The sequence below is a fragment of the Somniosus microcephalus genome, chromosome 3 (genome assembly GCF_052327205.1).
Source record: "Somniosus microcephalus isolate GS21.2 chromosome 3, FLI_Smic_1.0, whole genome shotgun sequence".
Lineage (NCBI taxonomy): Eukaryota > Metazoa > Chordata > Chondrichthyes > Squaliformes > Somniosidae > Somniosus > Somniosus microcephalus.
In genome coordinates this window covers 141,358,760-141,372,505 of record NC_140989.1, presented here as the reverse complement: position 1 = coordinate 141,372,505, position 13,746 = coordinate 141,358,760, and positions in this window count along the sequence as shown.

Here is a 13,746-nt window from a genome sequence, read left to right as displayed (position 1 = left end):
GCCGCGGATACGGTGCAGGACCTCTCTGTCGGTGGCCGTGAAAGTCACTGTTGCGCTCAACTTTTATGCCAGCGGATCGTTTCAGGCAGCAGCTGGGGACATATCAAATATCTCTCAATTTGCAGTGCATTGCTGCATCCGGCAAGTGACAGCTGCCCTCTACAAAAGGAGGCGCGATTTAATCACCTTCCCTGTGACCCTGGAGAAGCAGGGGGAACGCGCACAGGGCTTTGCGGCTATTGCGGACTTCCCCATGGTGCAGGGGGCCATTGATTGCACACACGTGGCTTTGCGGGCGCCATTACAGAATCCGGAGGAGTTCCGTAACTGAAAGGGGTTCAACTCCCTTAATGTGCAGCTGGTCTATGATCACCGGCAGATGATCATGGCGGTGAACGCTCAATTCCCTGGTAGCAGCCATGACGCGTTCATCCTGCGGCAGACCTCAGTGGCTGACCTTTTTGAGGCCCCGGCTCACCCACAAGGCTGGCTTCTGGGCGACAAGGGCTATCCTCTCTGCCCATGGCTCATGACACCGCTCCGTTTGCCCAGCACCCCGGCAGAAGAGCATTACAATAACAGCCATCAGGCCACCAGGAACATTTTGGAGCACACAATTGGTGTGCTGAAGCAGCGTTTCCGTTGTCTAGACCATTCGGGGGGCACCCTACAGTACTCGCCGGAGCATGTGGCGCGCATCGTTGTTGTCTGCTGCATGCTCCACAACCTGGCCATTCGACGCACCCAGCCAATGCCAGCCGACCCTCAAGGTCCAGCAGAGCAGGCGGATGAGGAGGAGGAGGAGGAGGAGGAGGAGGAGGAGGAGGAGGAGGAGGAGGAGGAGGAGGAGGAGGAGCATGCGGGCGAGGAGGATCAGGAGGAGGAAGATGGGAAGGCTCCAGAAACTGGAAGGGCCGTTCGTCAGAGGCTCATAAGGACTCAGTTCTAGGCCCCTCGGACGGAATGGTGGCTGTGAATCAAACAGCACCCTCCGGTTCGCTGTAAGCCTATGCAGGCCTCGATGATTGTAAATAGTGTACAGCTCGATTGTAAATAAAAAGTTTTCTTTATTTTCAAACAAGTGCTTCCTTCTAGCATGACAACGTAATGGTAACAGAAATCATAACTAACAAACTAACAGATAACTGTTTGGCAACCCGGCGAAACTAACCAAACCATAACAAACAAACACAGCAGGTGGACGGCCTTAAATCCGGAAAAAGAGATGTCTTAGCACCTCCCTCTACTGGTGACCCCTTGATGGAGACCGACTCTTACGAGGTCGGCCCCTTCCCTCCCTGCAGCTCCTCCGTAATTGGAACCCAGTGGCTGCGTCAGGGCTGGGGGACGCCTGCTGAGTGTTTGGAAGCGCTGAAGCCCCTGAGGGACGGCCTGGACGACCTCTGGGCTTGGAGGTCCCGCAAGCAGGCTGCTCCAACTGGGCATGTCTGCTAGCAGTCTGCCGCGCAGGTGGTGGCTGTTGCGTCCGTGTATAATAAGACACAGACTGCGGAGAACGGTACAACAGGTATTTACTCAACGTGGCTCACACTGCAACTGATCTGTACAGTGTTATATACAGGTGTGGTCACTGCCGGTACTGCAGTATACATGAGCTGTAAAACATAGTTCCCCCCTTAAAGGTATATACATTACAATTCCTCCCCTTTTAGATTAACAGTACCATAACACTCATTTAACAATTAAATATCAAACTAATTACAATTAACACTTTTAACATGCAACATTAGCTGAAAATAGTCTATTTATATATTCAGTCTTTGGGGAGGCTTCCTGATCCTTTCTGGATAGCATCTTTCCCGAGTGTCTTGCTCTTGGTGCGGAGGCGATTCTGGCCCCCTGTCATCGGTTGGTTCATCAGCTTCCGATGCTACTGTTTCTGAGGTAGATGCGACCTGTACGTTGGGTTCATCACCAGGTACGTATGGGCGAGGCATGGGGTTGACTTGTTCCTGTGACTCTAGGATCTGGTCAGCATGGCATCTCATGATGCTCTCCCCAACGTCCACTGTGTACATTAGTGGGCCCTACCGTGTGCATGTCGTTCCTGGCTGCCATTTTTCTGTTCGGTAGTCGCGGGCCAAGACTGGTTGCCCTACATTGAAGCTCCTTGTTGGCTTCTCATGGATGTGCTGGAATTGCTTACTCTCAACATCTCTTCGTACGTTTGGTCTGAGCAAATCCAGGCGAGATCTTAACCTTTGGTTAAAGAACATCATGGCTGGGGGCTGGTTGGTGACTGCATGTGTCGCATTCCGGTAGGCGAACAGGAAATTGTCCACCTTCTGCTGCAGCGGAATGTTGTCATTGTACATAGCCTTTATTGCCTTCTTAAAGGTTTGTACAAACCTCTCAGCCAATCCATTTGTGGCTGGATGATACGGGGCAGATGTGTAATGCCTTACCCCATTCTTTTTCAAGAACCTCCGGAACTCTTCGGACACAAACTGTGGTCCGTTGTTGGAGCAAATCTGTTCTGGCAAGCCATTCCTGGCAAAAATGGTCCGTAGGACTGCAATAGTTTTCTCCGTGGTGGTGGAGGACATTTTGATGACCTCAGGCCATTTCGAGTGCGCATCCACGGCTATTAAAAACATTGACCTAGAAATTCATTATAGCCACTTTTGGGGCGGTAAAGTCGGGCGGCCGCTAAAGATTGCGCCCGGCGCAAAGTCGAGGCCACTTCGCCGATATTCAGTTGCATCGCCCTAAGAGGTTGCTGCTGCGCTAAAACAGGCGATGCACAACTATCATTAGGCGCTAAGCCGGCAGCCCGGGGCGCTAACACCGGAAGTTGGGCGCAGGGCAGGTGCGGCGAGCTGCTGATTGCCGGCAGACACTCTGGCTCCGGTGAGCTCTTAAAGGGGGAGGGTGGATTTGTTTTTTTGACAGGCCGAGACTACTGTATTTGTGTTTTTGGGGAGGGCTTCTCTCCATCACTTTGTTGTTCCTCCTCCTCCTCCTCCTCCTCCTCCTCCCAAAGAAGGAGTGTTGCAAAACGGCTGCCTTTTCTACTGCAGGAGTGCCCTTTAATTTGCGCTCCCCACGGCCCGCCTCGGCTGTGTACCGTTCCACTTCACAGTCGTTCGGGCCGCCAAGCGCACAATGGGGCGGCGCGAGTGAAGTTCCGGTTCCGGTTGCACAAAGGGCGTTGCATGACGAAATGACGTCATGATCTGCGCGCGCAGATGAGCGCACGCAATGACTTTGCGCCGGCGCTAAATGTCTACTGAAGTTGGGGCGAGGCGCAGATCGCGCTGCGCCCGGGCGCTAAGCGCCTAGCGCTCGAGATCTACTCCTCCTAAGGCGCTAACGGCTGGCGCAGCCAACTGAATTTCTAGGCCATTGAGTCCATGAATGGACTAGCAAAATCAATATGCACCCGTTGCCATGGAGATGAGGGCCACTCCCATGGGTGTAGAGGGGCCTGTGGTGGTGCATTTTGGACTTTCTGGCATCCTGAGCAGCTCTTGGTCAGGTCCTCGATTTGTTTATCGATTCCCGGCCACCACACATAAGCCCTGGCTAGGCTTTTCATTTTTACCCCTCCCAGATGACCCTCATGAAGCTCACTGAGCACTCTATCCCTTAACTTGGGTGGAATTACCACTCGGGATCCACACATCAAGGACCCCCGGCACACTGACAGCTGTTCTCTCCTTGTCGAGAATGCTGGCAACAGTGAGTCGCCATGTGCTGGCCATCCCTTCACCGTCAAATCATATACCCGAGACAGTGTCGGGTCATTTCGGGTTTCCTTTTCGATACAAGCGTTAGTTACCGGTAGGTATTCAACTATAGTCGAATGGAATATTTCGACAGGATCCACTGCTGGTGCTTCCTCCGCAGTAGGTAGTGGCAGGCGTGATAGCCCATCAGCATTTCCATGCTGTTTCGTGCCCTTATATTCAATCTCATAGTGATGCGCCCCTAGAAAAAGTGATCATCTTTGTAGTCGTTGCGCAGTCATTACCGAAACGCCCTTCTTCGGATTAAAAATGGAGACAAGAGGCTGGTGATCAGTCAGCAAGGCGAATTTCTGCCCGTGCAGATAGTGATTGAACTTTTTCACTCCCCACACCAGGCTGAGGGCCTCCCTGTCAATCTGGGCATAGTTATGCTCGGCTGAGGTTAGTGATCGTGACGCAAAGGCTATTGGCCTCTCTGAGCCGTCTGAGAATTTGTGCGACAGCACCGCTCCAATGCCGTAGGGTGATGCATCACATGCCAACCGAATTGGTAATGCTGGGTTGTAATGGGGCAATGCCTCTTTCGATGTGATCAGTGTTTTGCTCTTCTGGAAAGCTCGTCTACATTCGTCACTCCACTTCCATGGCACCCCAGTTTGCAGTAGGGTGTTCAGTGGGTGTAGTATTGTAGACAAATTTGGCAAGCACTTATGGTAGTAGTTTACCAGCCCGAGGAACGACCTCAGTTGTGACACATTTTCCGGTGCTGGAGCCTTGACTACTGCCTCAATCTTCTCTGGGGACTTATGTAACCCCTCTTTATCGATAACGTGGCCACAATACGAGATCTGTTTTCTAAAAAATTCGCATTTGGGGCGGTTAGCTCGGAGCCCATATTCCTGCAATCTAGTGAGCACCTGCTCCAGGTTGGCAAGGTGATCACTGTCATTTTCACCCGTGACCAGGATGTCGTCCAAATAACATTGGGTCCCTGGGATCCCTTGCAGGACTTGTTCCATTGCCCTCTGCCAAATAGCCGGAGCTGATGCTACCCCGAATACCAGCCGGTTGTATTGGTAGAGACCTTTATGGGTGTTGATTGTGAGGTATTTTTTTGATGCTTCTTCTACCTCCATTTGCAGATACGCCTGGGCCAGATCAATCTTAGTGAAGCGTTTCCCTCCAGATAGCGAGGCGAAAATATCTTCAATCCGCAGAAGTGGATATTGTACGGTGTGAAGGACCAGGTTCACTGTTACTTTAAAGTCCCCACAGATGCGAACCTTCCTTGGTTCCCCAGGCGTGCTGCTCAATGACTTTTTCATCACAGGGACGATGGGTGTAGCCCACTCGCTCCAGTCTACCTTGGACAGTACACCTGAATGTTCCAGACTCTCCAGCTCTGCTTCGGCGGCTGGGCGGATCGCATAAGGTACCGGTTTGGCCGTAAAATATTTTGGGCTTGCGTTTTCTTCAATTTTAATCGTCGCTGTCATGCCTTTTAGTGTTCCGAGTCCTTGCTGGAACACTTCTTTCACATCAGTTAGGATCTTTGACAGTCGCCCAGGTGTGACATTGTCATCATTTTTGTCAGCCACAGTCAGTGCCTGTATGGAATGCCAATCCAGTTGTATTTTCCGGATCCATTCACGTCCCAGTAATGGTGGTCCTCCATCTTGCAATACATACACGTCTAGTTTTGGTGTTTCCTTACCGTTATATATAATGGTCACCCTTATTTTTCCTTTGGGGTAGACTTTTTGCCCCGTGTACGTCTTCAAAATAATTTTTGTGTCTCTCAAGGGTATGTGTGAGAATAGCTGCTCGTAGTCCCGTCGGTTTATGACTGTTAGGGCTGATCCTGTGTCCAATTCCATCTTTACCTGGACTCCTGCTATCTTGAGAGTGACCCAAATGGTTCGGTGATCCTCCGTTGTGATCACATTATGTAGTTTCAGACAACTCAGTTCCCTGCTTTCGGAGTCGCTATCACTCTTTTGTTCGTCTGAACTATTCTCCGTTATCTTATGTACCTTCTTGCACTTTCCTTTGGTCGGTTTCTTATTGCTGGTTTTCTTTCCCGACCTGCAGACTCGTGCTATGTGTCCTACTTTTCCACACTGTCTGCACACTTTGCCTTTGAACCAGCAATCATTCTGGTCGTGTGTTGTTCTGCCGCAGCGATAGCACTTCTCTGTTCCATATGACATTTCGTTTGTGCCATATTCTTGCGGTCTCTGTTGTATCTCTGCAGCGCCCCGTGCTGCTGCTTCATATGATACCGCAATGCTGAAAGCCTTTTCCAGCATAAGGTCCTTTTCAGATAAAAGCCATTTCTGGGTTCCTTCACTTTGAAGCCCACACACAAACTTGTCCCTTAAGGTATCTGTCAGTCCCGCTCCAAACTGGCAGTGTTTCGATAGTTTGCGCAGTTCTGTTAAATAATCAGCATTGCTTTCATCCTTATGCTGGTTCCGTTTGTGAAACTTGAATCTTTCTGCTATCAGCAGCGGTGTGGGGTTTAAATGTTCCTTTAGTATCGTTACTGTGTCTTCAAAACTCTTTTCCATTGGCTTAGTTGGGGTTACTAGATTTTGTAATAAACCATACGTCTTTGCACCCATTAAATTTAACAATACCGACGCTTTCTTGTCATCTGACACTCCATTTGCCTTGCAGTACACCTCTATTCGTTCAACATATGTAGTCCAATCTTCGACTTCATTGTCAAATGCGGTGATACTGCCACTCTTCGGCATTTTGGGTGTGGTTTAAAATGGCATCTCCCAATGGCATAAAATGGCGTCTCCCGCGCTTTCCTTCCTCCCCCGCTGCTGCCGACGCCGCTCCCGGCGGTTCTCGTGGCAATGGCGGCGCCCTGTAGGTTTCGCGCGCTTCTCCTGCGCTGCTGCCAACGCCGCTCTCGGCGGTCCTCGTGGCAATGGCGGTGCCTCATGGATTTCTGCGCGTCTCTCTCTCCCTCTCTCCGACGCTGCTCAGCCCCTGAACACCGGCTGCGCCCTGTGCGCTCTGCCCTCTCTCTCTCCCCTGTCGACGCTGATCGGCCCTTTGCTGTGCCGCTCGGTTGGGCTCTAGCCCGCCGCTGTCCGGGAAGGGTCTGCGCACTACCTGTTGCCAGCCCGTTTCGCTGGACCACCTCGACTGGAAAGCCAAGCCTGGCTCTCGGCAGCCTCCCCCGCAATTCTCGAGTCTCTGCTGGATGACTGGGCGGTTGCCCGTGGTCGACGCCCGAGTCTCTGGCCTTGACCTCCAATCCACTGATCTCCAGGAACGAATCCCCGGGAGGTGATGCAGAGTTGCAGGTAGGTTCAAACCTGCCTCGTCGCCAATGTTGCGTCCGTGTATAATAAGACACAGACTGCGGAGAATGGTACAACAGGTGTTTACTCAACGTGGCTCACACTGCAACTGATCTGTACAGATTACTACTCAGTGTTATATACAGGTGTGGTCACTGCCGGTACTGCAGTATACATGAGCTGTAAAACATAGTTCCCCCCTTAAAGGTATATACATTACAGTGGCAGCTGCTCTGCTGACGTGCCAGCGGTGGCATCAGGACCGCTCACATGCAGAGAGAGGACACCTGCACCGTGGTCGGCCGAAACACTAGCACTCTGACGGGGCCGCACAGGATCATACGCCACAATCGACTGCTCCACAGATTCATGGCCTGCTGTGGTGCTGCAAGGGCCTGGGGTGATCCTGCCTGATGCAGCTAGGGTGGCAGCAGAGAGTGTTCACGTGGCCTCAATTTGCGTGTGGACGAGGCCAGCAAGTGACTGCGTGGCAGCGGTGAGGACCTACGTGGCAGGTGCCAGTGCTTCGGATAAGCCATGGACAGTCCTTTCCACTGCTTCAGATAAGGCCGGAACACTCCTTTCCACTGCCTCGGACAAGGCATGGACAGACCTTTCCACTGCCTCGGACAAGCCCTGGACAGACGTTTCCACTGCCTCGGACAAGCCCTGGACAGACCTTTCCACTGCATCGGACAAGCCCTGGACAGACCTTTCCATTGCTGGGCCGAAGCCCTGGACAGACCTTTCCATTGCTGGGCCGAAGCCCTGGACAGTCCTTTCCATTGCTGCCCCAAAGTCCAGCACACTCTTTGCCAGTGTGTCGATCGACTCAGGCATCCTCCCCACTGCAGCCATCAGCTCAGTGTGCCTGAACCGGGCCTGGACGCTCATCTTGGCAAGGCTACGCACCTCCTCTGCACTCTGTGCAGCAGCCATGGTGGCCTGCCTCGCCCTCCGGGGAGACGGCCCCCGAGCGTCCCTACCCCCCGCACGTTGCTGCAGGCCGCTGGTTCCTGCAACTGGCTCCTCATCAGAGCACCCCCCCCCTCCCCTCAAGGGAACTACTATCCCCAGTCTCCAGATGCGGTGGCTCCCCTGAGGCTGGCACGGATGGTCCGGCTTCCTCCTGGTCGTCGCCTCCGGAGGCACTGGCACTGGCAGCTTGAGGGGCCGGCTCCTGAGCTGGTGATGCAGCATCTGAAAGCAGGGAGGTTGAAGAGTGACTTTAGCAAAAGGACAGTTTGGCAGCAAGGGATGCAACAGTGCGGCAATGCTATGACATGGCTCCACATTGAGAAAGCATGCTGGCGGGGGAAACAACTGGAAGGTGACAGCTGTAATAATAGAGAACCTTACCATCGCTGTGGACAATGGGGTCGGCAGCTGCAGTGGTGACAGGACCACTCAGACGTCCTCCCACAATCTGGTGGACTCTCTCCTCGAGATCCGTCAGAGGCTCCAGTTGAGGACGGCCTCCTCCAGTGCGAAGCTGCTCCTTGCGGTTTCTCGCCAGCTTGGCCTGCAGGGCAAAGGACAGGAAGTGACGTTACATGATGCCCTGAATGATGATCTCATGCCCCCCATGGTGGAACAGCCCTTACATGATGCCCTGGGTTATCATCTCATGCCCCCCATGGTGGAACAGCCCTTACATGATGCCCTGGGTTATCATCTCATGCCCCCCATGGTGGACCAGCCCTTACATGATGCCCTGAGTCAAATGTGCATGTGTTTGACCAGAAAGGGCCATGGGTGCTTGCTGACAGATGGCCAGTGGGGCATAGCGCACCCTGTAGCCATAAAGTCAGGTGCTAATGGAGGGATGCATAAGTTTACATTAACTCCACTCATCCTCACGACCCGAGTGAGGTCGTTGAATTTCTTCCTGCACTGCACAGGGCTCCTGGTCGCCATGCTGCTGGAGTTGACCCTCTGAGAAACATCCCTCCAAGCTCGTCAGTAGTCCTTATGATTAGGCCTCCTGCCATTGTCGGGGTAGAGGACATCTCGCCGGTGCTCCACTGCGGCCACCAATTCCTCCAGAGACTCATTGGTGAAGCGCTCTGCTCTCTGCCTCACCCTCTCCATATGCTCCAAGTTTTTTGCGCCAGAGAAGGGCCTGCGCCGATTTGCAGGCCTACAAAGCGCAGAGTGTGGATGCTGGAGCTGCCTGACCCACCACTTTAAGAGCTGGCCGGCGCCTGGAAGTCTCGTGGTCATGGGTAATTGAGAGCCCCTGCGCTGCGGCTGAACGCCCCGATATTGGGTTGTGCTGGCATGTTAGCGCCTTAGGTGCCCTGTGTAACGCCTGAACTCGCGCCTCAATCACCTTTGGGGCGCTGCAACCCAATATCGCACGAGGTGTCGATAAGTTGCGTCTGGCTATAAAATTTGCGCTCCGCCAATTCTAACGCCCCAAGCGGGGCTATACCCAATTTCTAGGCCCTTTACTCTTATACTCAAATCCTCTTGTAATAAAGGCCAACATACCATTTGCTTTCCTAATTGCTTGCTGTAGCTGCATGTTAGCTTTCAGTGATTCGTGTACAAGGACACCCAAGTCCCTCTGAGCACCAACATTTCCCAATCTCTCACCATTTAAAAAATACCCTGATTTTCTATTTTTCCTACCAAAGTGGATAATTCTCCACATTATATTCCATTTGCCATGTTCTTGCCCACTCAGTTAGTCTGTCTATATCCACTTGAATCCTCCTTGCATCCTCCTCACAACTTACATTCCCACCCAGCTTTGTATCATCAGCAAACTTGAATATATTGGCCCTGAAATTAGGATCGGGAGCTTACCGCGCGTGCAAGCCCCCGATGTGCACTCACCCTGCGCGCCGACATCTGAAGCCCGGGCCTGCTCGCATTTCCTGTCGCTGGCCCGGTTCAGATGTCGGTGCGCTGTGCTTACCTGATCCAGCGGCGTAGTTAGTGCGATGTGCCGGCTGGGATCAGGTGAGCACTGTGCAGCCAATCAGGGGAGGGGAAACTCATTCATGAGTTTGACAGTAAGAGCTGTCAAACTCATGAAAAGTATGGGCTGCTAAAACACTACTTTAACTTTAAATAAAATTTTAAAAAACATCCCACTGATTATATTAACTATAAATAAGTTTTAAAAAATGTTTTAAACAATTAATCAATTTTTTGTAAAAAATAAATTTTTAAAAAATAGGGTCTAAAACTAAACTTACCTTACTGTAAATTCTTTAAAAATAACAAACCTGTGGAAAAAAAAATTCTACATTGTACTAAAAGCCCACTTACCTGTAAAACTAAATACTTACGTCTGTTTTTTCCACGCGTAAAAACCGGAGGCCTTTGCACTCGGGCAACTCTGAAAAAAAAAAGGAATTTCACTGCGCACGCGCTGCCTGTGCAGTCGCGCGCGTTCTGCCTCTTAGCCCCTTGGGTCAGAGGACAGGAAATGCTGGTTTTCAGCGCATGTGCTGTGCATGCTGTAAACCGGCAATTCCTCCGGGCACACGCGTGAGTACCCCATCCTCACTCACGCGTTGTGCCCGGAATTACTGGGCCATTACATTTGGTCCCCTCATCCAAATCATTGATGTAGATTGTGAATAGCTGAGGCCCAAGCACTGATCCTCGCGGTAGCCCGCCAACCCAAAAATGACCCGTTTATTCCTACTCTCTGTTTTCTGTCCGCTAACCAATCCTCAATCCAAGCTAGTATATTACCCCCAATCCCATGAGCCCTAATTTTGTTTAATAAGCTCTTGTGTGGCACCTTATCAAATGCTGTCTGAAAATCCAAACACACCACATCCACTGGTTCCCTCTTATCTATTCTGCTAGTTACAACCTCAAAAAACTCTAACAGATTCGTCAAACATGATTTCCCTTTCATAAGTCCGTGTTGACTCTGCTTAATCCTATTATTATTTTCTAAGTGCCCTGTTACCACGTCCTTAATAATAGATTCTAGCATTTTCCGTACTACTGATGTCAGGCTAACTGGTCTGTAGTTCCTCATTGTCTCTCTCCCTCCTTTCTTAAATGGTGGGGTTACATTTGCTACCTTTCAATCCGCAGGAGTCGTTCCAGAATCTATGGAATTTTGGAAAATGACAACCAATGCATCCACTATCTCTATAGCCACCTCTTTCAAAACCCTAGGATGTAGGCCACCAGGTTCAGGGAATTTATCGGCTTTCAGTCCCATTAATTTCTCCAGTACTATTTTTTTTACTAATTTCTTTCAGTTCCTCATTCTCGCTAGAGCCTTGATTCTCCACTATTTCTGGGAAGCTTCTTGCGTCTTCTTCCATGAAGACAGACACAAAGGGCTGGATTTTACTCACCGCGATGCGTTGGGGGCGGGACTGCTGCTTTCCGGGTTCTAGTCCCGCCCCCAGCGATGTCTGGCGACAGATGCTATTTTGCCCTGATTGGCCTTGTTAAGCCCGCCCTGCGGGTTTGCCGGCCAATTAAGGGAAAACCAATGTCAGATGACATCAAGCATGACGCTTCATCTGCCGGTTTTCTTAAAGGCATATACACCATACTTGTTCGACAGACGATTTGACAGTGTTTGACAGCATTGCGGTGCTGTCAAACACTGACAATCACTGTCCAAATGTGATCCCTTGTACCCAGGCTCTCCAATTACTCTCTCCTTAGGATAAAACAGATGGAAGCTGCAGCTGAGATTGCAGAAGCCATCTGTCACTTCTCCCGATGAGATGAGGCTACACAAACACTTCACAGCTTGTCACCTGCAGAAACATCTAACCACATTAAAAATTACTTTCACAACATATCCTTACCTCTTATACTAACCAGTGTCCCATTGCATTCTTCACACCACTTCTGCAGCTGTCATCCAAAGACCAACATAACAACAGACCCAAAGCACGCCTCACTTACCCTGGCGTTGTTCCCCGATGTTGTGAAGCCCGCAGCAGCAGTTGAAAAATTGGAAGAAGCCTCTTAACTGCCTGTTAACAGCTATAATCCTCTTCCCACCGCTAGGAGTCGGGTCCCTGCGCAAATCGGGGACCTGACTCTCGGGAAGATTGGTTGGAGGCGGGTTGGGAGCAGGTTTGGGACCCACTCCCATTTTTGGGGATTTTCCCACCAGTCCCGCCTCCAAATCCGCCTCCTTAGGGCTGGTAAAATCCAGCCCAGAGTAGTTGTTTAATTTCTCTGCCATTTCATTATTCCCCATTATAACTTCTCCTGTCTCAGCCTGTAAGGGACCCACAATTACTTTCGCTAATCTTTTCCTTTCTACATACCTATAGAAGCTTTTACAGTCTGTTTTTATGTCTCTCGCTAGTTTACTCTTATATTCTATTTTCCCTTTCTTTATCAACTTCTTGGTCCTCCTTTGCTGAATTCTAAAATCCTCCCAATCCTCAGGCTTACTACTCAGGCAACATTATAAGCCTCTTCCTTTGATCTAATACTATCTTTAACTTCTCTTGTTAGCCACGGTTGGACCACTTTTCCTGTGGGGTTTTTGTGCCTTAAAAAAATGTATATTTGCTGTAAATTATGTATGAATTCTTTAAATGCTAGCCATTGCTCGTCTACCATCATACCTTTTAATGTAGTTGCCCAATCTACCATAGCCAACTCGCCCCTTATACCTACGTAGTTTGCTTTGTTTAGATTTAAGACCCTAGTTTCAGATTTAACTAAATCACTTTCAAACTGAATATAAAATTCTATCATATTATGGTCACTCTTCCCTAAAGGCCCCTTTACTACAAGGTTATTAATTAACCCTTTCTCATTGCACAATACTAGATAATAGCCTGTTCCCTAGTTGGTTCCTCAGCATACTGATCTAGAAAGCTATCTTGCATACATTCCATGAATTTGTTCTCCACACTATTACTGCAAATTTGGTTTGCCCAGTCTATATTTAGATTAAAGTCTCCCATGATCACTGTATTACCCTTGTTACATGCGCCTCTAATTTCCTGATTTTTACTCTGCCCTACATTACAACTATTATTTGGGGGCCTATAAACAACTCCCACGAATGTTTTCTGCCCTTTGATGTTTCTTGACTCCACCCAAACTGATTCTACTTCTTGATTTTCGGAGCTAAGATCCTTTCTCTCTATTGTCTTTATCCCATCCTTTATTATCAGGGCTACCCCTCCCCCTTTTCCATTTTGCCTATCTCTTCTAAAAGTTATGTATCCTGGAATATTTCGTTCCCAACCTTGGTCACTTTGCAACCACATCTCCGTTATTGCTATTAGATCAAAGCTTGTTAATTATGGTGTTGGTGTGGGGTGGTGCCAACCTGGCACATCATGTGGCAGCCACATGGGTGTGAAGCATAAAGTTAACTAAATCTGGCCATGATGAGGCCATCCCTGGCCTCCCGGGCACCAATGTGGTCAAGTGCTGATGCCCTCTGTCCTGTGCAGCATCAGGTGATTGCGGAGAAGGTTGGTGGTGTTGTTGTTGGTGTGCCTGGTGCTGCTGGTGTTGGAGCTGATCATGGTGGGATTCTGAGGAACAAGGTGAGACAGTATAAACGGCACCCATATTGATGGAATAGATGGCAGGTGAAGTACAGATGACAGAAGCATTCTATCAATGGTGAGAGAGTTCTTCCAATGAGGTGACACTGGATGGAGACTTTGCTGGAAACACTTGCAGCCTGCAGAATCTGTGCTGGAAATGGACTGAGCAACAGCTTCTGCCTGAGGAAAGTGATCATC